We start from the raw sequence: 24809 nt of genomic DNA, 5'->3' as shown, positions 1-24809 counted from the left end.
GCCTCCCTGCTGCCAGGGTTAAGGATGTCACTGAACAGCTGCAGGGTATTCTGAAGGAGGAGGGTGAACAGTCAGAGGTCATGGTTCACATTGATACCAACGACATAGGTAGAAAGAGCGATGAGGTCCTGCAACAAGAATTTAGGGAACTAGCAGAAGATTAAAAAGCAGGACCTCAAAGGTTGTAATCTCTGGATTACTCTCTGTGCCACGTGCTAGTGAGTATAGGAATAGGAGGATAGAGAGGATGAATGCGTGGCTGAAGAGATGGTGCAGGAGGGAGGGCTTTAGTTTCCTGGATCACTGGGTCTGTTTCTGGTGAAGGTCGGACCTGTACAAAGTTGGACAGGTTGCACCTGAACTGGAATGGTATCAAAATCCTTATGGGGAGGATTGCTAGTGCTGTTGAGGGTGTTTAAACTGATTTAGCAGGGGGATGAGATACAGGGTGGAGGTACAGTAGGGGGTGATACACAGCCAAATATAGAAGAGAAACTAAGTCAGTCTGGAAGTCAGAGCAAATATAGACCTGTTAAGGCACAAGGGAATAATGCAAGGCCAGATTGCATCTATTTTAAGGCAAGGAGTCTTCCAAGTCAGGCAGATGAATTGAGGGTGCTAATTAACACATGGGATTATGATTTTGTTGCTATCGCAGAGACATGGTAGAGGGAAGAGCAGGACTGGCAGCTCAATATTCCAGGGTATAGAATTATCAGGTGTGATGGGGGCGGGGTGGGTGGGTGCGTGTAAAAGAGGAGGTGGCATTGCACTATTGATCAAGGAGTCAAGTACTACAGTAAGGAGGGATGGTATCTTAGAAAGTTCCTCACGTCGGTCCTGAAGTGCTCTGTGGTCTGCTTTGATTCCTGTTAAATTAATGAGGTCATATGGGTAGAACTTAAAAACAAAAAGGGGGCATTCACTTTGCTGGGAGTGTAGTATAGGCCTCCAAACAGTCAGCGGGAAATAGAGGAGCAGATATGTTGGCAAATCTCAGAGAAGTGTAAAAATAATAGGGTAATAATAGTAGGGGTTTCAACTTCCCCAATATTAACTGGGATAGACAAAGTGTGAAAGGATTAGAGGCGACGGAATTCTTAAAGTGCAGACAGGAGAGCTTTTTGAGCCAGCACATAGAAAGCTCTACAAGAAAAGGGGTGATACTGGACCGGATCTTAGGGAATGAAGCCAGGCAAGTGGTAGAAGTGTCAGTGGGGGTGCATTTCGGGGATAGTGACCATAACTCTAAGATTTGAGGTAGTTATGGAAAAGGACAAAGGTGGATCGGAAATAAAGGGCCTGAATTGGGAGGCGGCCGATATCAATATTATAAGGCAAGATCTGGCCAAAGTGGACTGGAAGCAGCTACTTGTAGGAAAGCCTACATCAGACCACTGGGAGACATTCAAAAGGGAATAGTGAGAGTTCAGGGCCAACATGTTCCCGTAAAGGTGAAGGGTAAGACCAAGTCCAGGGAACCCTGGATGTCAAGGGATATAGAGGATTGGATAAGGAAAGAAAGGAGGCTTATGGCAGATACAGAGGGCTGAAAATAGCGGAAGCCCTAGAGGAGTATAGAGGCTGTAGGGGGTACTTAAAAAAGTAATTAGGAGAGCGAAGAGGGGGCATGGAAAAACACTGGCAGACAAGATAAAGGAAAATCCCAAGGCATTTTATACATATATTAAGGGCAAGAGGATAACCAGGGAAAGAGTAGGGCCCATTAGGGACTAAAGTCGCAATGTGTGTGTGGAGCCGGAGGACATAGGTGAGGTTTTGAATGATTACTTTTCACCTGTGTTCACTATGGAGAAGATGATATAGGTGTAGAAATCAGGGAGGGAGACTGTGATATGCTTGAACAAATTAGCATTGAAAGGAGGAGGTATTAGCGGTTTTAGCGGGCTTAAAAGTAGATAAATCCCCAGGCCCAGATGCGATGTATCCCAGGCTGCTATTTGAGGCAAAGGAGGAGATTGCAGGGGCTCTGACACTAATTTTCAAATCCTCTCTGGCCACAGGAGAGATGCCAGAGGACTGGAGGACAGTGAATGTGGTACCATTACAAGAAGGGTAGTAGGGATAAAGCAGGTAATTACAGTCCAGTGAGTCTAACATCAGTGGTAGGGAAATGATTGGAAAAAATTCTGAGGGACAGGAGAGGCAGGGGTTAATCAGGTATAGTCAGCATGGCTTTGTCAGGGGGAGATCATGTCTAACAAATTTGATTGAATGTTTCAAGGCGGTGACTAGTTGTGTAGGTGAGGGTTCTGCAGTTGCTGCAGTCTACATGGACTTCAGTAAGGCTTTTGACAAGGTCCCACATGGGAGAATAGTCAAGAAGGTAAGAGCCCATGGGATCCAGGACAATTTATCACTTAGTGGCAGGAGGCAGAGGGTGATGGTCGAAGGTTGTTTTTGTGATTGGAAGCCTGTGACGAGTGGTGTACCGCAGGGATCGGTGTTGGGACCTTTGCTGTCTGTAGTGTACATTAATGATTTAGGTGTGAATATAGGAGGTATGATCAGTAAATTCACAGATGACACAAAAATTGGTGGTGTCATAAATAATGAGGAGGAAAGCCTTGGAACACAGGGTGATATAGACGGACTGGTAAGATGGGCAGAGCAGCGGCAAATGGAATTTAATCCTGAGAAGTGTGAGGTGATGCATTTGGGAGGACTAACACGACAAGGGAATACACAATGAATGGTAGGACCCTAGGAAGGGTCAGGGGGACTTTGGTGTACATGTCCATAGATCCCTGAAGGCAGCAGGACAGGTAAGGTGGCTTAGAAAGGAATATGGGACACTTGCCTTTATTAGCTGAGGCATAGGGTATAAGAGCAGGGAGGTTATGTTGGAGCTGTATAAAATGCTAGTTAGGCCACAGCTGGAGTAATGTGGAGTGTGTGCAGTTCTGGTTGCCACATTATAGGAAGGATGTGATTGCACGAGAGAGGGTGCAGTGGAGATTCACCAGAATGTTGCCTGGGCTGGAGCGTTTCAGCTATGAAGAGAGACTGGATAGGCTAGGGTTGTTTTCCTTACAGCAGAGAAGGCTGAGGGGGGACCTGATAGAGGTATACAAAATTATGAGGGGCACGGATAGGGTAGACAGGAAGGAACTTTTCCCCTTAATGGAGGTGTCAATAACCAGGGGGCATAGATTTAAGGTAAGGGACAGGAGGTTTAGAGGGGATTTGAGGAAAAAGTTTTTCACCCAGAGGGTGGTTGGAATCTGGAACACACTGCCTGAGGGGGTGGTAGAGGCAGGAACTCACACAATAGTTAAGAAGTATTTAGATGAGCACTTGAAACGCCGTAGCATACGGGCCAAGTGCTGGAAAATGGGATTATAATAGATAGGTACTTGATGGCCGGCATGGACATGATGGGCCGAAGGGCTTGTTTCTGTGCTGTATAACTATATGACTCTATGACTCTAAACGAAAGTCTCCCTTTTGCCTCAAACCTTAAAGATCCCAGCTGGCCAGATGCATCTATGTTGAAGTTATATAAAGCACTGGTAGACTGCAACTGGAGTAACAGCTTTCAGCTCTTGCCACTGTAGCTCAAGAAGAATATATTGGCCTTGGATGAAGTGCAGTGCAGATTCACCAGAAAGATAACTTGGCTTGGAGTGTTAAATTATGAGGACAGGCTGCATAGACCAAGCTTGTATTCCTCTGAGTACATAAGATTAAGGAATGATCTAATTAATCTGTTTTAGATGATTAAAGGAATCAATTGGATGGATAGAGAGAAACCATTTTCTCTGGTATGGGACTCTAGAACAAGGGGACATAACCTTAAAATTAGAGCTAAGGGCTAAGACCATAAGATTTAGGTAGGCCCATCGAGTCTGCTCCGCCATTCCATATGAGATCATGGCTGATCTGATAATCCTCAACTCCACTTTCCTGCCTTTTCCCCATTATCCTTGATTCTACCTATCAAGTCTATCTCAGACTTGAATATACTTTATGACTGAGCCTCTACTGCCCTCTGCGTTAAAGAATTCCACAGTTTAACTACCCTCTGAGAGAAGATATTCCTCCTCATCTCTGTCTTAAAAAGGTGACCCCTTACTCTGAGATTATGCTCTCTGGTCCTAGACTCTCCCACAAGGGGAAACACCTCTCAGCATTTACCCTGTCAAGCCCCCTAAGAATCTTATATGTTTCAATTAGGTCACCTCTCATTCTTCTAAACTCCAATGAGCACAGGCCCAGCCTACTCAACCTCTCCTCATAAGAAAATCCCTCCATCCCTGGGATCAACCTAGTGAACCTTCTCTGGACTGCCTCCAATGCCAGTATATCTTTCCTTAGATAAGGGGACCAAAACTGTTCACAGTATTCTAGGTGTGGTCTAACTAGTCCTTGTATAGTTTTAGCAAGACTTCCCTATTTTTATACAAACACAAAAATACCTGGAAAAACTCAGCAGGTCTGACAGCATCTGCAGAGAGGAACACAGTTAACGTTTCAAGTCCTTATGACTCTTCAACCGTTCTGTTGAAGAGTCATAAGGACTTGAAACGTTAACTGTGTTCCTCTCTGCAGATGCTGTCAGACCTGCTGAGTTTTTCCAGGTATTTTTGTGTTTGTTTTGGATTTCCAGCATCCGCAGTTTTTTGCTTTTTTCCCTATTTTTATACTCCATTCCCTTTGAAATAAAGGCCAACATTCCATTTACCTTACCTATTACCTGTTGAACCTGTATGCTAGCTTTTTGTGATTCATGCACAAGGACTCCCAAATCCCTCTGTGCTGCAGCTTTCTTCAGTCTTTCTCCATTTGAATAATATTCAGCTCCTCTATTCTTCCTGCTGAAGTGCGTAACCTCACATTTTCCCACATTATATTCCATCTGCCACGTTTTTGCCCACTCACTTAACCTGTCTATATCCCTCTGTAGTTGTTGTCGCTGATGTCAGGAAGCACTTTTTCACATGAATGGCAGTGAAAACCTGGAATTCTCTCTCCTGAAAGGCTGTTGAGGGTGAGAGTCAATTGATAATTTCAAAACTGAGATTGATAATACTCTTCTCCAACAAAAATCTTAAGGGATATGTAATCAAGGGGGATGTAGGTTAGCTTAAAGGAAAAGGCTCAATGGGTGGATTGGCCTCCCCCTATTCCTCTATAACTATCTTTGAAGCCTCACTGAACAAGACATTTACCGTATTTGCCACCATCCTCCCCGTTGGCATTGACCTTTTTGCCCAGCACCTGGACATGTTTGCCACTGGTCCTGCTGTAGAGCTGGTAGACTCTGATCTGCTTCCGGCTCAGGTCATCTGAGTGTCTGGTATGGTTCTCCACGTAGGTCCTGAAGTGCTCTGTGGTCTGCTTTGATTCCTGTTAAATTAATGAATAGCGAGAATGAGGGTAAGGAGCTGTGTGAGGATCAGACACTGAAGGCAAGGGGCTGAGAGTGAGGTGCTGAGAATGAGGGCAAGGAGCTGTTTGAGGCACTGAGAATGAGGGCAAGGAGCTGAGAGTGAGGTACTGAGAATGAGGGCAAGGGGCTGAGAGTGAGGTACTGAGAATGAGGGCAAGGGGCTGAGAGTGAGGCACTGAGAATGAGGGCAAGGAGCTGTTTGAGGCACAGAAAATGAGGGCAAGGGGCTGAGAGTGAGGCACTGAGAATGAGGGCAAAGGGCTGAGAGTGAGGCACTGAAAATGAGGGCAAGGGGCTGAGAGTGAGGCACTGAGAATGAGGCAAGAGGCAGAGAGTGAGGCACTGAGAATGAGGGCAAGGGAGTGAGAGTGAGGATGAGATACTATAAATAGGAGAAGGAGCTGAGAGTGAGGATCAGCTATTAAGAATGAGGGTAAGATGTTGAAAAGGAGGATGATAAGGGTGAGAAGTTGAAAATGATCTAAATTTGAAGACTGTGGTCAAGAAGAGCATCATTTCTAAGAATGAAGGCCTAAAACCAAAATGAGAGAAAAACACTGAGCACAAGAGTTAGGCAGCAACAGTGGGGGTAATTTAGTGTGCATGATGGGGAGATGCCGAGACAGAGGATGTGTTATTGCTGAACTATGTTGCAAGTTATATTCCAAGTTTGGTCAGCAAGACAGAAGGAAGCTCTGGAGGCTGCGGGACAGCTGTGAGGCTGATCCCCAATGTCAGAAAATTAAGTTGTGAAAATAGACAAAAAAGTGCTGTGGCTTTGAAAGGAGACAACTAAGAGGATACCTTCTCCAAGTATAGTATTAAACACTAACCTGGAGCATTCCTCTAGGTTAGGCCATAATAGTGGAACAAGAGGCACTGGTTAAAATGGGTGAAAGGAAAACTGAGGTCAAGTAACCGGAGGGACTTCATACAAAGAGTGATAAGCAATGGAAACATATATAAACACCCCCACACCCCTGCCCCCGGGTGTAGTGAGGCTCGTTCAAGAGGAAGCCTGCTCAGATTTATTGAAAATTACTCCCCATTTGAACTCGACAATTCAAAACGGCAAGTAACCACGCATAATCTGTTAGGAGAGCAGCAATGCATCTTGTAGATTATAAGCCACTGTGCATTGGCATAGAATAGGGAGCCATGTGTATATTCTAGAGAATAGCAGCCCCTGTGTATATTATGGGGAATAGGAGCCCCCATGTATATTACAGGAATTAGCATGTGAGAGAATAGCAGTCTAAATATTATACAGAATAGTAGACTCTGTATATAAATTATTAAAAGTTACATTGGCCAGAATAAATGGAATTAAAATTTATGACAAAGAGCCAGAGATGAGGAACTGAAAATAGTTAAAAGTGGACGGGGAATAAAACAAATGTGTCCCAACAATGGTCATTGCAATCGACCAATCGGAGCTGACTTGCCATCCAATCAGCACTCCTTTTCTCATGCACTATACATCGTTGTTCCTTTGAAATTTGGTACTCTTGTGTCTGTCCTGGTGGATGCAAGACGAAAAGCTTCAACAAACTCAAATGCAACTAATAACAATTTGTATTTATATAGCACCTTTAACATAGTAAGTTGCCCCACGGCGCTTCACAGAAGCATTACAAAAGAAATTTGGCACCAAGCGATATAGGGAGACATTGGAGCAGATGATCAAAAGGTTGGTCAAAGAAGTATGTTTTAAGCATTATCTCAAAAGATAAAAGAAAGGTAGAGAGTTGGAGAGAGAATTCAGAGCTTTAGGTCCAAGCAGCTGAAAGCACAGCAGCCAGTGATGGAGCAGTTAAAATTGGGATTGATCAAGAGGCAAGCATTACAGGAGTGCAGATATCTCTGATGGTTGTAAGGCTGGAGGAAATTACAGGGATAGGGAAGCATGAGGCTGTGAAGGGATTTGAAAAAAAGGATGAGAGCTTTAAAATAAAAACGTTGCTTGACTGGGAGCCACTAAGTCAGTAAGCACAAGAATAATGGGTGTATAGGGCTTGGCACGAGTAAGGACATGGATAGCAGAGTTTTGGATGTCCTCACGTTTACTGGTGTAGGTAGTGGGAGGCCGGAGAGCATTGGAATAGGCAAGTCTAGAGGCTACAAAAGTATGGATGAGAGTTGCAGCAGCAGATGAGCTGAGATAGGGGCAGAGGTGGCAATAGGCGGTCTTAGTGATGTCATGGGTATGTGGTTGGAAGATCATCTCATGATCAAATTATGATGCCAAGATTGCAAACAGTCTGTTTCTGCCTCAAGACAGTTGCTATGGAGAAGGATGGAGTCAGTGGTTTGGGAAAGAAGTTTGTAACGTGAACAGAATACAATGGCTTCAGTCTTCCTTATATTTAGTTGGAAGAAATGTTTGCTTGTCCAGCATTGGATGTCAGATAAGCAGCCGGATAATTGAATAACAGTGGAAGAGTTGAGAGAGATGGTGGCATGGTAAAACTGGGTGCCATCAGCATTCACGTGAAAACTTGCATAGTGTTTTTGGATGATGTTGCCGAGGGACAGCATGTGGATGAGAAATAGGAGTTGTGGGGTGGGTGGCGGTGCCAGGATAGATCTTTGGGGGAAACCAGAGGTAATGGTGCAGGAGTGGAAGAAGAAGACATTGCAGGTGATTCTTTGTCTGCAATAGATAATTAAGGATGGAACCAGGCGACTGCAGTCCCTTCCAGCTGGACAACAGTGGAGAGGCGTTGGAGGAGGATTGTGTGGTCAACCATGTCAAAGGATTTCTTGGTAGCCAGGATTCTGGTGGACATTTTGCAGTGAGAATAACCAGGACAATCATAGATCCAGTTTCAAAATCTTTAATGAAGTTCTTTACAGAAGCTAATCCAGTCAGAAAAGGTGGAGAGCCAAGCAGCAAGCTGACCAAGGTCCAATTCTACATACTGAGTCTCTGCTGAATAAAGCATGTTCACATTCAAGGAATCTTCATTTCTTTTCTCATATAATACACCTCTCCTGATAAAAATGATGTGACATACCCTTCACTATAATACCCTGCATATATTCAGGAGAATATATATGTTATAGAGAGTAGCAGAAACTCTGCACGTTATTAAAAAAATGATATAACAAGCGCCAAATTGCAGCACTCACTGATACAGTAAAGCCCTGCCGGAATAATCTGATATAACACATCCGATGCTGTGAAATTCTCTGATATTACACACTTTTTATTATAACACTGTCTGATATAACATAACCTGAACTATAACACATCTGCACGATGGCGTACTGGACTAATAATTCAGAAACCCAGAATAATGCTCTGGAGACATGGGTTCAAATCCCACTCACGGCAGAAGGTAGAATTTGAGTTCAATAAAAATCTGGAATTAGATAACTATGAAATGATTGTTGTTAAAGAACCATCTGCTTCACTAGTGCCCCTGTAGGGAAGGAAATCTGTTGTCTGTGACTGTGTTGTCCCTTTGGACAAAGGTAACCTTACAGTTGGTGAGAAGGCCGGGCAGCCTTTTGCCAGCCTCATCTCGGGTGGGATGAGGTTTCCGACAGCTGTTAAAAATTAAATAAAAATTTTAACATTTCATTAACAACATGTCCTTGTTCATGTGTCACGAGGGGACATTTTTATTAAAATCCTTTATTTTTTATATCTTCAGCTCCCTGAGGCAGCTCTGTCTCATGGAGCTTTTCCTGCACGCACGCGCAAAGTTTCCCGTTCATCCTCCTCTCCTCCCCCACACAGGCAGCACTGAACGCAGCAGCGTGCATTTCACGTTGGGCAGGCCTCAATTGGCCCACCAGCGTGGAATCGTGGTCAGGGCCCGATCGCGTGTCAGTTCCCCAGTGTTACTGACCATCCTGTGCCCCAGTGTTACTGACAGTCCTGTGTTCCAGTGTTACTGACAGTCCTGTGTTCCAGTGTTACTGACTGCCCTGTGTTCCAGTGTTACTGACTGCCCTGTGTTCCAGTGTTACTGACAGCCCTGTGTTCCAGTGTTACTGACCGCCCTGTGTTCCAGTGTTACTGACCGCCCTGTGCCCCAGTGTTACTGACCGTCCTGTGCCCCAGTGTTACTGACCGTCCTGTGCCCCAGTGTTACTGACCGTCCTGTGCCCCAGTGTTACTGACCGTCCTGTGCCCCAGTGTTACTGACAGTCCTGTGCCCCAGTGTTACTGACAGTCCTGTGCCCCAGTGTTACTGACAGCCCTGTGTTCCAGTGTTACTGACAGCCCTGTGTTCCAGTGTTACTGACAGTCCTGTGTTCCAGTGTTACTGACTGCCCTGTGTTCCAGTGTTACTGACAGCCCTGTGTTCCAGTGTTACTGACAGCCCTGTGTTCCAGTGTTACTGACAGTCCTGTGCCCCAGTGTTACTGACAGCCCTGTGTTCCAGTGTTACTGACAGCCCTGTGTTCCAGTGTTACTGACAGCCCTGTGTTCCAGTGTTACTGACAGCCCTGTGTTCCAGTGTTACTGACTGCCCTGTGTTCCAGTGTTACTGACAGCCCTGTGTTCCAGTGTTACTGACAGTCCTGTATTACAGTGTTACTGACTGCCCTGTGTTCCAGTGTTACTGACAGCCCTGTGTTCCAGTGTTACTGACAGTCCTGTATTACAGTGTTACTGACTGCCCTGTGTTCCAGTGTTACTGACAGCCCTGTGTTCCAGTGTTACTGACAGCCCTGTGTTCCAGTGTTACTGTCAGTCCTGTGCCCCAGTGTTACTGATAGACCTGTGCTCCAGTGTTACTGACAGTCCTGTACCCCAGTGTTACTGACAGCCCTGTGTTCCAGTGTTACTGACAGTCCTGTGCCCCAGTGTTACTGATAGACTTGTGCTCCAGTGTTACTGATAGACCTGTGCTCCAGTGTTACTGATAGACTTGTGCTCCAGTGTTACTGATAGACCTGTGCTCCAGTGTTACTGATAGACTTGTGCTCCAGTGTTACTGATAGACCTGTGCTCCAGTGTTACTGACAGTCCTGTGCCCCAGTGTTACTGATAGACCTGTGCTCCAGTGTTACTGACAGCCCTGTGTTCCAGTGTTACTGATAGACCTGTGCTCCAGTGTTACTGATAGACTTGTGCTCCAGTGTTACTGATAGACCTGTGCTCCAGTGTTACTGACAGTCCTGTGCCCCAGTGTTACTGATAGACTTGTGCTCCAGTGTTACTGATAGACCTGTGCTCCAGTGTTACTGACAGTCCTGTATCTCAGTGTTACTATAGTCCTGTGCTCCAGTGCTACTGACAGACCTGTGCCCCTGTTGTTACACTGACAGAACTGTACCCTAGTGTTACATTTTGCACCAGCCTGGCAAAGGTTATCAGATGCACATTTTGTGGACACTCAATTGAATGCAACAATGCACATCATAACTGGGACCCTCTGCTCAACACCCCTCCTCTGGCTTCCTGTCCTCGCAAACATCACTCCCCCACACATCCGCCCACTGATGAAATCCCAAAAGCTGGTTGAAACATCTGCGCTGCACCTCACCTACCACTCCATTGATGACCTGTTCAACCCACCCACTGCCCGCCTTCCATCTCGGTGCCCATATGGAGCACCCTTCCTGAGCAAGGTCTACAACAGACATCCTTTGGTCAAGGAATGGGAAACACGAGATGTCACTAACAAGTTCCTTGTGACAACTCCACATCTGTCAAATGGGGCGAGCTTTGAGCTACTATGGCGAGAGTGGTGATATGGGGCAGAAATTTCCCCCTGTCCCGGGGGGGTTGTGCGAGGGCGGGCACAAACCCAATCAGCGCCCCCGATCTGGACCGCGCCACCATTTTACGTGGGCGGGCCAATTAAGGCCTGTGCGGGCAAGGGGGAATTCCCTCAGTCGGGGCCTGCGCTCTTTCACGCATGCCAGAAGTGCCTTAGGGAGATTACTTTCACTTATGAAACAAAGGTTAAAAATAAAATTTAAGGACATGTCCCCTCATGTGAAACTGTCAGATGAGCTGGGACATGTCCATTAATTTTTTCAAAAATTTGTATTTAATTAATAAACCCTTCATGAAACCTCATCCCGTCCGTGGATGAGGTTTCATGAAAAATGTGAAGGCTGCCTGGGCTCTTCGCCTGCCCGACAACCTTAAGGTTGGACGGGCAGCATTCTTAACAACTTTGATTACCTTCTGTATGGCCTTAATAGGCCTTTGCCAGTTCGGCGGGCGTGCAGCCGACGTACGCCCGACATCACCGCGCGTCATTTTACGCGTCGGCAAGTGGTCCCCGCCCCCTGCTCGCTGACCCGAAAATTCTTCCCAGGAATATACATACAAACATATGAATTAGCAGCAGGAGTAGGCCACTCAACCCCTCAAGCTTGCTCCAACATTCAATAAGATCATGGCTGGTCTGATTGTAACCTCAACTCCACATTCCCACCTACCTCCAATAACCTTTCACTGCCTTGTTTATCAAGAATCTATCCACCTCTGCCATAAAAATATTCAAAGTCTCTATCCTCTATAGTGAAGACCGATGCAAAATACCTGTTCAATTCATCTGCCATCTCCTTATTTTCCATAAGACTCACTTTCTGTAGGACTAACGCTCATTTTATTCATTCTTTTCTTACTTAAGTATCTGTAGAAATTCTTACTATCTGTCTTTATATTTCTAGCTAGCTGTCTCTCATACTCTAATTTTTCCCTCTTTATTAGTCTTTTAGTTATTTTTGCTGTTTTTACATTCTGTCCAATCTTCTGACCTGCCACCTATCTTTGCACAATTATATGCTTTTCCTTTAAGTTTTATACTGTCTTTAAATTTTTGGTTAACCAGGGATGGTGTGTCCTCCTATTGGAATTTTTTTTCTTGTTGGAATGTATCTATTCTGTGTATTCTGAAACATCCCCTTAAATGTCTGCCACTGCATCTCTATTGCCCTATCTCTTAACCTAATTTGCCAGGTTACTTTAGCTAGCTCTACTTTCATGCTTTTATAATTGCCCTTATTTAATTTTAAAATGCTAGTCTTAGACCCACTCTTCTCTCCCTCAAACTGAATGTAAAATTGAATCATATTATGAATGCTGCTATCTAGACAGGTTCAGGTCAGGCCAAGGCCCCTGCGCAGCTGATTTTTATCACTCCACAATTGTTAGCTGTGCCTTCAGCAGCCTCGGACCTAAGCTCTGGAATTCCCTCCCTAAATCTCTCTGCCTCTTCACCTCGCTTTCCTGCTTTAAGACACCAGTTTGTTGTGGAACTTGTTTTGGGATGGCTGAGTTGGTACCATAGACAGAGTAGGTCAGTAGACACTTCTTAGGTGGAACACATTCTGTTTATTTACAAAGGTATTCTGCAACTACACATGTGTGCTTTCAACTCAAACCCTGTCTCTCCACTACAGGCTCTAACTATAGACCACTGACTACTGAGGTAGCCCGTGCTACTCCTCTATTGGATAATAAAATCATGTGATCTTCCATTATAACATTCTTCTTAAAGATATATTACACATCAGATTACCACACCTCTCCCCCTTTACTCAGAAATGCATTTTTCAGTTACAATTACAATTTTCTCAAAATATCAAATTATTTACAGGGTTTGAGTTGAAAGCACACAAGTGTAGTTGCTGAATACCTTTGTAAATAAACAGAATGTGTTCCACCTAAGAAGTGTCTACTGACCTACTCTGTCTATGGTACCAACTCAGCCATCCCAAAACAAGTTCCAACAAACTGGCGTCTTAAAGCAGGAAAGCGAGGTGACGAGGCAGAGAGATTTAGGGAGGGAATTCCAGAGCTTAAGTAATTTACAAATTCAGACTTTCTGGGTGTTTCCTATGTGTGTAGAACGTCTCAGCTCCACAGCTTCAGATGCTTCATCAGGAACCTCCTTTTCTGATGCTGTCCAAATATCAGGTTCTTCGACGGGCACCTGCAAATCTGCTTCCTCAACTCTCGCAGGTACAGCCGACCCTTCAGAGACATCTGTACTCGGTACAGTTCTCTCAACAGGAAACGTTGACTCGGTCATGAACACTGGTGAATGGTTTGTCTCCTCTTTATATGATCCACATGTCTCCGTATGACTCAGTCTTCCACCTTCACGTGGTAAGAAGGAGGTCCTGTTACTGCACTTATTTCACCCCATGACCACTTTGGTCCTTCTCCAAAATTCTTCACAAATACTGTGTCTCCTACAGTAAACCTCCTGTCATGACTATGCCAGTTATGTCTAGTTTTCTGACTTCCCTGGCTCCTTTCCACCTTCCCCGCTAAATTTGGCATTATTAAGCTCAATCTTGTCCTGAGACGGCGTTTCACCAATATTTCCGCAGGTGCAACACCTGTTGTTGTGTGAGGGCTGGTCCTATAATGGAATAGAAAGCCTGCTGGCTTGGTTGCTATGGAATCTCCAGTTAATTTCTTCATGCCAGCCTTGAATGTTTGAACCACCCTTTCGGCCAGTCCATTTGAGGAGGGGTGGTATGGTGAAGTTTCTACACGAGTGATATCATTGAGACTGATAAACCATTGAAGCCCAGCATTCGTAAATGCCGTGCTGTTATCAGATACGACCACTTTTGGTAGCCCATGAATGGCAAAGCTTTGACGTAGCTTCTCAATTGGAGCAGAGGATATTGGTGACTTCCCCTCATACATGTCCATCCATTTTGAGTGGGGATCACAATGCGCAGAAACATGTTCCCATGAAAGGTCCCACATAGTCAATGTGTAATCGTACCCATTGCCTTCCTGGCCACGCCCAAGGGTGTAATGGAGCTGTTGAAGGTAACTTTTCAACTTGGTGACACTGCATACTAAGCTCTCTATTTCTCCATCCATCCCAGGCCACCATAGATAGCTACATACTAGGATCTTCATTTAGGAAATTCCTGGATGTGCACTATGTAGTTCAATTAACAATGGTGTTCTTCCTTTTGGAGGGACTATCGCTCATGCTCCGCACAATAAGATACCATCCTGGCTGGTTATTTCATGCCTTCTGTTAAAATATGGTTTCATTTTATCAGATACCTGCTCTTGTGACCAACCATGAAGAACTTGTTCTCTTACTTTGGATAAGATTGGATCTCGACTTGTCCTTTCTCTGATCTGTCCAGCAGATGCCGGTGATGAATCCAAGAAATTCAACAATAAAATAAGTTCTTGATGAGCTGGGACATCCTCATCATTTTCCTGTAAGAGCAAACGACTAAGTGCATCAGCGTTTGCAATTTGACTTCCAGGCCTGTGGATGAAAGTATACTCAGTCGCTGCCAGGATCAATGGTATTATTTGTGTTTCTGTGTCTACTTTCGATGGACTTTCTTATTTCTGACACTGACTTTAATCACTGCCTTCTTTTCGAATTCCATATTTGCCAGACCACTCTCAGGTGCAAGCTCGTCTTGAGTGAACTCATTGGTTGAGCTTTCCAGAATTGCATAATTTGTCTGCTTCTTGGAAAATTCTGTAACTTTTGTCTCCAAAGCCTCTTTAGCTTCATGCAGCTGCTTCCTCAGCTCTTCCATCTCTTTTTTGCATTGGAGTACTGCCTCCTGGAAAAGCATTGTCATGTCTTCTCTGCCAACTCATCCTTCATTTTACTCAGAGAAGTGCAGAGCTCTCTGTTTCTTCTCATACTTTTCCAGAGGTACAAGCTGAGACAGGAGGGAAACTGGCCGTGTGTGAAGGTCCTTCGGCAGGTTTTCACTTTTCTTCCGGGGGTTGTTCACCTCAACCCGGGCTCTGTCCCTCAGGATGGTCTCTCCTAATTCTTTTTGCTGTCTTACCGTGCCTTTGCTTGAAACATCCTGCATTTCTTTAGGTTGTTGAGTCTTTATACACTCCTTTTCCAAAACAGGAACGTTTTCAGCTTCCTTTTGGAATCTCTGTGACAAATGAAGGTTGATTTCCCTCAGCCCGTTTCGTTCAAGGAGGCTTGGCCCCCTCGCCTGCTTCCACCATCAAGGATAGTTTTACTGATTGGTTTCCATAATGGACACTAACTCTGCTTGTGCCTTTGGGCAGAATTTTACACTCGGCGTACGGGCATGCACCTGACACGCCCAAATGTAAAATGGCGCACGATGATGTCGGGCGTGTGTCCCAGTGTCATCGCGCACTCGCGTGACATTTCGTTTGGCGGGCGCACGCCGGAGTCGGCTACACGACCACCGATAATTAAAAGGCCATTAACAAGCTAATTAAATTCAAATTTACGCTGCCCGTACAACCTAACGGTCGGCGGGCAGGCGAAAAGGCCAAGCGGCCTTTACATTTTTTAGGAAACCTCATCTACGAGTGGGATGAGGTTTCCTAAAGCAAATAAACATTAAATAAGAACTTTATTTTGGAATTAAAAACATGTCCCATCTCATGCGAACGAGTCACAGGAGGGGACTTTTAAAAAATTTTTTTACTGTATTTATTACTTTTTTTAAAAAATGCTTCAATCCACCTGAGGCAGCTCTGTGCCTCAGGGAGATTGAAGCGCTCTTTCGCGTGTATACACGAACAGCACGCCAAGCCCGCTCTCCCTCCTCCCCCCGCCCGCACAGGTAGTGCTGAGCGCTGTAGCCCGTGATCCACGCAGGGCGGGCCATGTGAAATCACAGAGCGGAGTCAATCGCGGGCAGCGGCCGGCTTCCCAATCGCCTCTGCCCGCCAAGCCCGCCCGATGAAGGAAAAATTCTGGCCTTTGACTTGGATGTCTTCACCCATGTAAGTTTTTAATTTGGCATCTGTTTCTTCCAAATTTAATTACGTTCACCATAATTCAAATATTTGAAGGTGTGTTCACCGGTCACTGTAGTGGAAGCTCCTGTGTCCACTTCCATTCTAATAGGTCTGTCATTTACCTTCAATGTTACATATAATGGTTCTGTTCTCCCAACCTTCAAGTTATACAACGAATAAATATCCGACTCTCTTAATTCAGGCTCTTCTACATTGTAGATCTCACAGGGTTTTTTATTTTGTTGGAAAGTCTGCCTGATTCTTTCCTCGCTCTGTCTCCTCAGGTGTCCATTTCGATGACAATAAAAGCATTCGATATTTTTAAACTGCCGATCATTATAAAGTTGTCTGTTTCCACCTCTGTTGCCATTGTTCCATGTTTTTGCAGCTAAGTCACTTCTTTTTACTTGTCTGCTAGCGGTGGCTGTTTCCCGCTTCTCAGCAGAGCATTGCATTTTCGCTCCCTTTTCGGCTGGGGCTTCCCACCCAACGTGGAGGACAGCACCATTTTGCGCTCCCTGTATGGCTGTCGAACCCCTTAATGCGCTTTCCATGGCCAGTGCTATCTCTAGCACCTTCAAACCTAAATTTTAAAAAGTGACTTGCAAAAGAAGCAAGTGTGACATGAGAAAAAAACATTTTCACACAATGAGTGGTTCGGGTCTGGAATGCACTGCCTGGAAGTGTGGTGGAGGCAGGTTCAATCGAGGTATTCAAGAGGACATTAGATGATTATTTGAATAGAAACAATGTGCAAGGGTATGGGGAAAAGGAAGGACAATGGCATTAGGTCATAATGCTCATTTGGAGAGCCGGTGCAGACATGATGGGCTGAATGGCCTCCTTCTGTGCCATTAAGATTCTGTGATTCTGTTTCAGACAGTAATCTCTTCTGAATCGAGTCCTCATTTACACCGCACACTAAACGATCTCTGTGCATGTCATTAAAGATGTACCAAACTTGCAATGTTCTGCCAACCTGCCACATAACAAGCAACTGTCTCCCCTGGGGCTCTAATTCTTGAGTTAAATTTGAACCATTGCATCGTTACCGAGGGCCTTGGCTGGTAATGACCTTTTACAAGGTCCATCAGTTCCTCAACTTTTCGAACCAGCGACACCGGATGCTGTCAGACTTCGAATCAATCCATTGGTTTTACTCCCACACGTGGATAAGAGGATCGCTTGTCTCTTCTCTTACCGTGCAATGTCATTCGCTTGGAAAACTAACGCGAGGCATTCAATATAATGAGACCAATTGGCTGGATCGAAAGGATCAATTCTTCTGAATTGCGGCATTCTGTGAGGGGATTGCTTCGACCATTAGGACGGAAATTCTATTTACAATTACCATGCGAGGTACAGCCCGATTTAGGGGGTTGTCACAAGGAACCTGCTAGTGACTTCCGTGCTTAGTACTGTACCAGTGTAGTATTAACAGGCTTGTACCCACCATCATTCTACCCATGTAATACCGACAGACCTGTTCCCAACTGCACTGTACCAGTGTAATATTGACAGTCCTGTTCCCAACTGCACTGTACCAGTGTAATATTGACAGTCCTGTTCCCAACTGCACTGTATCAGTGTAATATTGACAGTCCTGTTCCCAACTGCACTGTACCAGTGTAATATTGACAGTCCTGTGCCCACCAGTACTGTACCCATGTAATGCTGACAGTCCTGTTCCCAACTGCACTGTACCGGTGTAATATTGACAGTCCTGTGCCCACCAGTACTGTACCCATGTAATACTGACAGTCCTGTTCCCAACTGCACTGTACCAGTGTAACATTGACAGTCCTGTGCCCACCAGTACTGTACCCATGTAATACTGACAGACCTGTTCCCAACTGCACTGTACCAGTGTAATATTCACAGTTCTGTGGTGACAAGTACTGTAAAAGTGTAATATTGACATCACCAGCACTGTACCAATCCAATAAAACAGATCAGTACCAATCAATACTGAAGCCTGGTATCATACTGTTGAAAATACTGTCTCCAAACACAATCTTAGGTTAGCAGAGTTAAATCCAATTGGTGTTTTTCATGATAGAAGTGGATTAAACATTAATATTTCATCTACCCAGCTATAAAATAATGTGACGGCACTGTACGCCTCACACCCAGGGGTCATTTGAGAAATAACATTCAAAGAGCCTTTCTCACCCCCGGCCCCTTGCACCCATTCCTCCTGCTTTACCTGTCTGGGAGTACATGAGTGATTGCAGCACATTCCCTTGGGGGTTTCTCTCCGCATGTTTAACCACGAGGTTCCAGCCAAGAAACTGCAGCCGATTCATTACCTCAGGAGACTGAGGCCAGCTCCAATTTCCACCTGAGACCAAACAACCAGCCTATTTCAATCGGCAGGTTTATTTTTAATGGTCCGGTCCCTAGAGGTGTGGCTTTTGCCAGGATTGGTTTTGGTGGGTAGAAAAGGATGGCTAAACTCTTGCTATACAGCTATGGTCCATGAAGAAAGGAAAGGAAGGACAGAATGGATGAAGGAAAGGGAGGAGGGAAAGGAAAGGAGGGAGGGAGGGAGGGAGAGAAACAGGAAGAAGAAAGAAGGAGGGAGAGAGGTAGGATGGGCGGAAGGGAGGGAGAGAGGGAGAAAGGAAGGAAGACTAGAATTTATGTAGCACTGTAGGTCTTCCCTAAATGTTACGCAGCCAATCACAGAATTGTTACAGTGTAGAAGGAGGCCATTCGGGCCATTATGTCTGCACCGGATCTCTGAGCATTTTAACTTAGTACCAATCTCCTGCCTTTTCCCCCTAACCCTGCACATTGTTTCTATTTAAATAATTATCCAATGCCCTCCTGAATGCCTCAATTGAACCTGCCTCCACTACACTTCCAGACAGTGCATTCCAAACCCTAACTACTCGCTGTGTGAAAAAGTTTTTTCTCACCTCGCATTTACTTCTTTTAAAAAACACTTTAAAACTGTGCCCTGTGGTTCTCGATCCGTTTACGAGTGGGAAAAGTTTCTCCCTATCTACTCCGTCCAGACCCTTCATGATTTTGAAAACTTCTATCAAGTCTCCTCTCAGCCTTCTCCTCTCAAAGGAAAACAGTCCCAACTTCTCCAATCTTTTCTCATAACTGAAATGTCTCATCCCTGTAGCTATTCTTGTAAACCTCTTCTGCACTCTCTCCAATGCCGTCACATCCTTCCTATAGTGTGGCGCCCAGAACTGTACACAATATTCCAGCTGAGGTCTAACCTGTGTCTTATATAAGTTCATCATAACCTCCCTGCTCTTGTACTCTATGCCCCTTTTAATGAAGCCTAGAATACTGTATGCTTTAGAAACAGCTCTCTCTACCTGTCCTGCCACCTTTAATGACTTATGTACATCCGGGTCTCTCTGCTCCTGCACACCCTTTAAAATAATATCCTTTATTTTATACTGTCTCTTCATGTTCTTTGTACCAAAGTGCATCACCTCACGCCTCTCCGCATCGAACTTCATCTGCCACATATCTGCCCACTCCAACAATGTGTCAATGTCCTTTCGAAGTTCTACACTGTCCTCCTCACAGTTTACAATTCTCCCATGTTTTGTGTCATCCATAAACATTGAAGTTGTTCCCTGCACACCAAGATCTAGGTAATTTATATATATCAGGAAAAGCAAGGGTCCCAATACCGACCCCTGGGGGTCTCCACTACAAACCTTCTTCCAGCCCAAAAAGTACCCGTTAACCATTACTCTCTGTTTCCTATCCCTCAACCAATTTTGTATCCATGTTGCTACTGTCTCTTTTATTCCATGACCTATAACTTTCCTCACAAGTCTGTTGTGTGGCATTGTATTGAACGCCTTTTGGAAGTCCATATTCTCTACATCAACAGCCTTGCCCTCATCAACCAACACTGTTACCTCTTCAAAAAACTTCAGCAAGTTAGTTAGACACCATTTTCCTTTAACAAATTCATGCTGACTCTTCTGAATCAATTCACATTTTTCCATGTGATGATTAATTCCATCCTGAATAATTGTTTCTAGAAGTTTTCCCACTGAAGTTAAACTGACTGGTCTGTAATTACAGGGCAGATCTTTACAACCTTTTTTGAATCAGAGCAATGTTTGCAATTCTCTAGTTCTCCGACACCTCCCCCGAATCCAGGGAACACTGAAAGATTATTGCCAGTGCCCCTGCAATTTCCACTCTCACTTCCTTCAAAATTCTTGGATGCATCTCATCAGGTCCCGGTGCCTTATCAATTTTAAGTACTGACGGCTTATCCAATACCTTCTCCTTATCAATTTTAAACCCTTCTAGTGACTGAGTTTCCTCCTCTTGTCACCATGGCCTGAGCAGTATCTAGCTCATAGGTAAAGACACTTGCAAAATATTCATTTAGCACCTCAGCCATTCCTCTTGCCTCTATGTGTAAATCCCGTTTTTGGTCCCTAATTGGCCCTACTCCTCCTTTAACCACTGTTTTACTATTGATGAATATTATAGAATACTTTGGGATTTCCATTTATGTTAGCTGCCAGTCTTTTTTTATAAACCCTCTATGTTTCTCGTATTTGCTTTTTAACATCCCTTCTGAACCTTTGTATTCAGCTTGGTTCTCAATTGTATTTGCTACCCGACACCTGTCGTAAGCACATTATTCCTTCTTTCACCTAACTTCTATCTCCTTTGTCATCCAGGGAGCTCTGAATTTGTTTGTCCTGCCCTTCCCTTTTGAGGGAACATAGCTTGACTGTGCCCAAACGATCTCCCCTTTGAAGGTAGCCCATTGTTCAGCTATTGTTTGTCCTGCCAACCTTTGGTTCCAGTCTATCTGGCCCAGCTCCGTTCTTGCCCCATTGAAGTCCGCTTTCCGCCAGTTGATTATTCTTACCCTGGATTGAACAATATCATTTTCCACCGTCATCCTAAACCTTATGATACAATGATCACTGTTCCCTAAATGTTCCCCCATTGTCACTTGATCTGTTTAGCCCACCCCATTCCCAAGAACCAGGTCTAGCAGTGCCTCATTTCTTGTTGGACTGGACACATACTGCTGTAGGAAATTCTCCTGAACACAATCCAGGAACGCTTGTCCTTCACTGCCCCTGACACTATCACTATCCCAGTCTATATCCGGGTAATTAAAGTTCCCCCATTATAACTACTCATGATGTTCACACCTCACTGTAATTTCCTTGCAGATTTGTTCCTCTATATCCTTCCCACTAGCTGGTGGTCTACATACTACACCAAGCAATGTAATTGCAGCCTTCTTATTCCTTAGCTCTAGCCCAATCGATTCTTCCTTGAATTCTCTGACACATCCTCTTTCTCCAGTACTGCAATACTCCCCTTCACCAAAAAAACCACCGCTCCTCCTTTTTTCCCTTTCCTATCTTTTCTGAACACCTTGTAACCAGGAATATTTAACACCCAGATCTGCCCTTCCTTAAGCCCAGTCTCTGTTATCACCACAACATCATAATCCCACAAGGCAATCTGTGCCTGTAACTCCCCAGTTTTACTAACTATACTCCGTGCATTCACATATATGCAGTGTAACCCTGATTCAGAATTCATTACTTGCTCCCTTACTCCGACTCCACCTTTTAACCTACTATTCTCTACTTTCGTGCTACGTGCCTCTCCCAGCATTCTGTGCACCCTAGGTATTACTTTCTAATATTATCTCCTGGTTCCCACAGCCCTGCTGAGTTAGTTTAAACCCTCCCAACGGCACTAGCAAAACACCCCACAAGGAACTCAGTCCCAGCTCTATTTAGATGCAACCCATCTGCTTGTACAGGTGCCATCTCCCCCAGGGCCAGTCCCAGTGTCCCAGGAATCTAAAGCCCTCCCTCCTGTAACATATTTCCAGCCACGCATTCATCTGTCTTATTTTCCTATTTCTGTACTCACTTGCACGTGGCACTGGGAGTAATCCGGCGATTACGACTTTAGAGGTCCTGCTTGTTAATTTTCTACCTAGCTCCCTAAATTCTGATTGCAGGACCACATCCCCCTTCCTACCTATGTCGTTAGTACCAATGTGGACCATGGCCTCTGGCTGTTCACATTCCCCCAGTGAAGTACTTCTGAAATATAATCGCTATTGTAATGCGGAATCAGGCCAGACAATTTGCGCACAGCAAGCTCCCACAAACAGCAATGAAACAATGACCAAATAATCTGTTTTAGGAGATAGGTGAGGGATAAATGTTGACCAGGAAAGTGGGGAGGACCCCTCTGTTCCTCTGAAATATTCTTGTGGGATATTTGATGTCCACCTGAGAGGGCCTCCATGGCTTATCCGAAAGGTGGCGTCTCCAATGGTGCAGCACTCCCTCAGTTCTGCACTGGAGTGTCAGCCTGTATTACATGCTCTGGAGCAGGGGAGAGGTGATGGCGTAGTGGTATTGTCGCTGGACTAGTGATCCAGGGTAATGTTCTGCGCACTTGAGTTTAAATCCTTCCACAGCAGATGGTGGAATTTGAATTCAATAAAAATCTGGAATTAAAAGTCTAATGATGACCAGGAAACCATTGTCAATTGTTGTAAAAACCCATCTGGCTCACTAATGCCCTTTAGGGAAGGAAATCTGCTGTCCTTACCTGGTCTGGCCTACACCTGACTCCAGATCCACAGTAATGTGGTTGACTCTTAAATGGCCTCTGAACAAGGGCAATAAATGCTGGCCTAGCCAGCGATGCCCAGGCCCCATGAATGAATAAAAAAAAGGCTGGAAGTCACAAACTTCAAGCTCAGGCACCAGTTCTTTCAATTGAGCCACATTTGGCATGAGGCTCTGCCTAAAGACAAAATATTTCTGCCTAAAGTATCTGGCTCATTTGCATGGTGCCCTTATCTATTGTATGACGATAGCAACAATTTGTAAATTGGAAAAAGGCAGAGATCAATCATTCTGACCGAGAGAGAACCAGAATTGAATGGGACCTGCATATTTTTTTTCTTAGTAAAGGAGGCTATAAAAGGGGAAAGGACACCACAAGATGCCCTCTATTGCAGCCATTCAAAAGTTTCTTAAATAATTCTTAAAAGCAATGAGGTTATTTCCTTTATAATGATTGGTTCTGCTGCAGCTGGAGTACTGCGTCCAATTCTAGGGATCACACTTTAGGGAGGATGTTAAGACTTTGGAGAGGATTCAGAGGAAACAGTGCTACAGTGGCAGTGTCATTGGACTAGTAATAGAAAGATCCAGTGGAGATACAGGTTCAAATCTCACCACAGCAGCTGCTGGAATTTAAATTCAAGAAATAAAATCTGAAATTGAAAGCTAGTCTCAGTAATGGTGACCATGAATCTAACATTGATTGTTGTAAAACCCCAGCTGGTTGACTAATGTCCTTTAGGGAAGGAAATCTGCTGTCCTTACCTGGCCTGGCCTACATGTGACTCCAGGCCCACAGCAATGTGGTTGACTCTTAACTGGCCTAGCAAGCCACTCAGTTCAAGGGCAATTCAGGATGAGCAATGAATGTTGACCTTGCCAGTGACATTCCATGAAAGAATAAGCTTTTAAAAAACCAGGGATGAGACATGTCAATTCATGGAGAGACTGGAGAAGATGGGATTGTTCTCCTTCCAGCAGAGACAGGTCAAGGGGAGATCTAGGAGATGTTCAAACTTATGGGGAGGTTTTGATTTGGTTAATCATGAGAAACTGTATCTATTGGCAGCATGGTCAATAACTAAAGGACTATTTGGCAAAAAAAGAACCAAAGGAAGAGAGGAAAATATTTTTTACACAATGACTTGTGACCCAGAATGCACTGCCTGAAAGGGTGGATGCAGAAACTTTCAGAAAGGAATCGGACATATATTTGAAAAGGAGAGACCAAGGGGAATGGGGCTAATTGGATAGCTCTTTCAAAATGCTGGCACAGCAATAATACACCAAGTGGCTTTCTTCAATGCTGTATTCTAAGAGGTAAAGGTTGCAAAACAGTTATGGCTGAGGACGGATTTCAGCCCACCATCTAGAATGACCCCTAATCCCTAGCACTGACCTCCCTTACCCATCTTCCTGGACCTTCAATGATTCTAGGGACTCCACCTCCAACGTGCTCCCTCCTCAATTTTTCCCTTGTCAGACGGGCTTGACGGGGGTGGGTGCGAGCGGTCGGGAAGCCAACCGCTGCCGCAATCGGGGCCAGACTACAATTTCACGCTGGCTGCCCTAACGTGAAACGCATGCTGCAGTGCTCAGTGCTGCCTGTGTGGGGAGGAGGGGAGGGGGGAGGAGGGCTAGTGAAAACTTCGCACAAACGTGCGGGTGCGCGCTGGAAAAGCTCCCTGAGGCAAAGAGCCGCCTCAGGGAGATGAACAGTTTTGAAAATAAAAAGTAAAGATTTTTTAAAATGTTGACAAACATGTAACTCATGAGCAGGGACATGTTAAAAATTAGGATGAAATTTTGTTTTATTTTTTAATGACGGATCGAAACATCATCCCGCCCACGGATGAGGCTTCGCAAAAAATGTAGAGGCCGCCTGGCCTTTTCACCCGCCGGCCAACCGTAAGGTTGGACAGGCAATGAAAAATTTAAAGCAATTGGATTGTTAGCAGCCTTAACAGGCCTTTTAATTGTCGGCGGGCACACCGCCAACTCACGCATGCGCCCGTCAACCGAAATATTGCGCGAGTGCGCGATGATGTCGGGACGCTCGCCT

At 44.9% G+C, this 24809-nt stretch overlaps 1 pseudogene; it reads right to left on the bottom strand.

Annotated features, from left to right (window-relative positions):
• LOC144679632 (fibroblast growth factor 18-like) overlaps positions 1 to 14923 on the bottom strand; it is a 77008-nt pseudogene extending 62085 nt beyond the window's left edge.
• Positions 14924 to 24809: the final 9886 nt, after the last annotated feature.

This window comes from Cetorhinus maximus, chromosome 1, assembly GCF_964194155.1.
Source record: "Cetorhinus maximus chromosome 1, sCetMax3.hap1.1, whole genome shotgun sequence".
NCBI lineage: Eukaryota > Metazoa > Chordata > Chondrichthyes > Lamniformes > Cetorhinidae > Cetorhinus > Cetorhinus maximus.
This window is presented reverse-complemented; position numbering and strand designations above follow the sequence as displayed.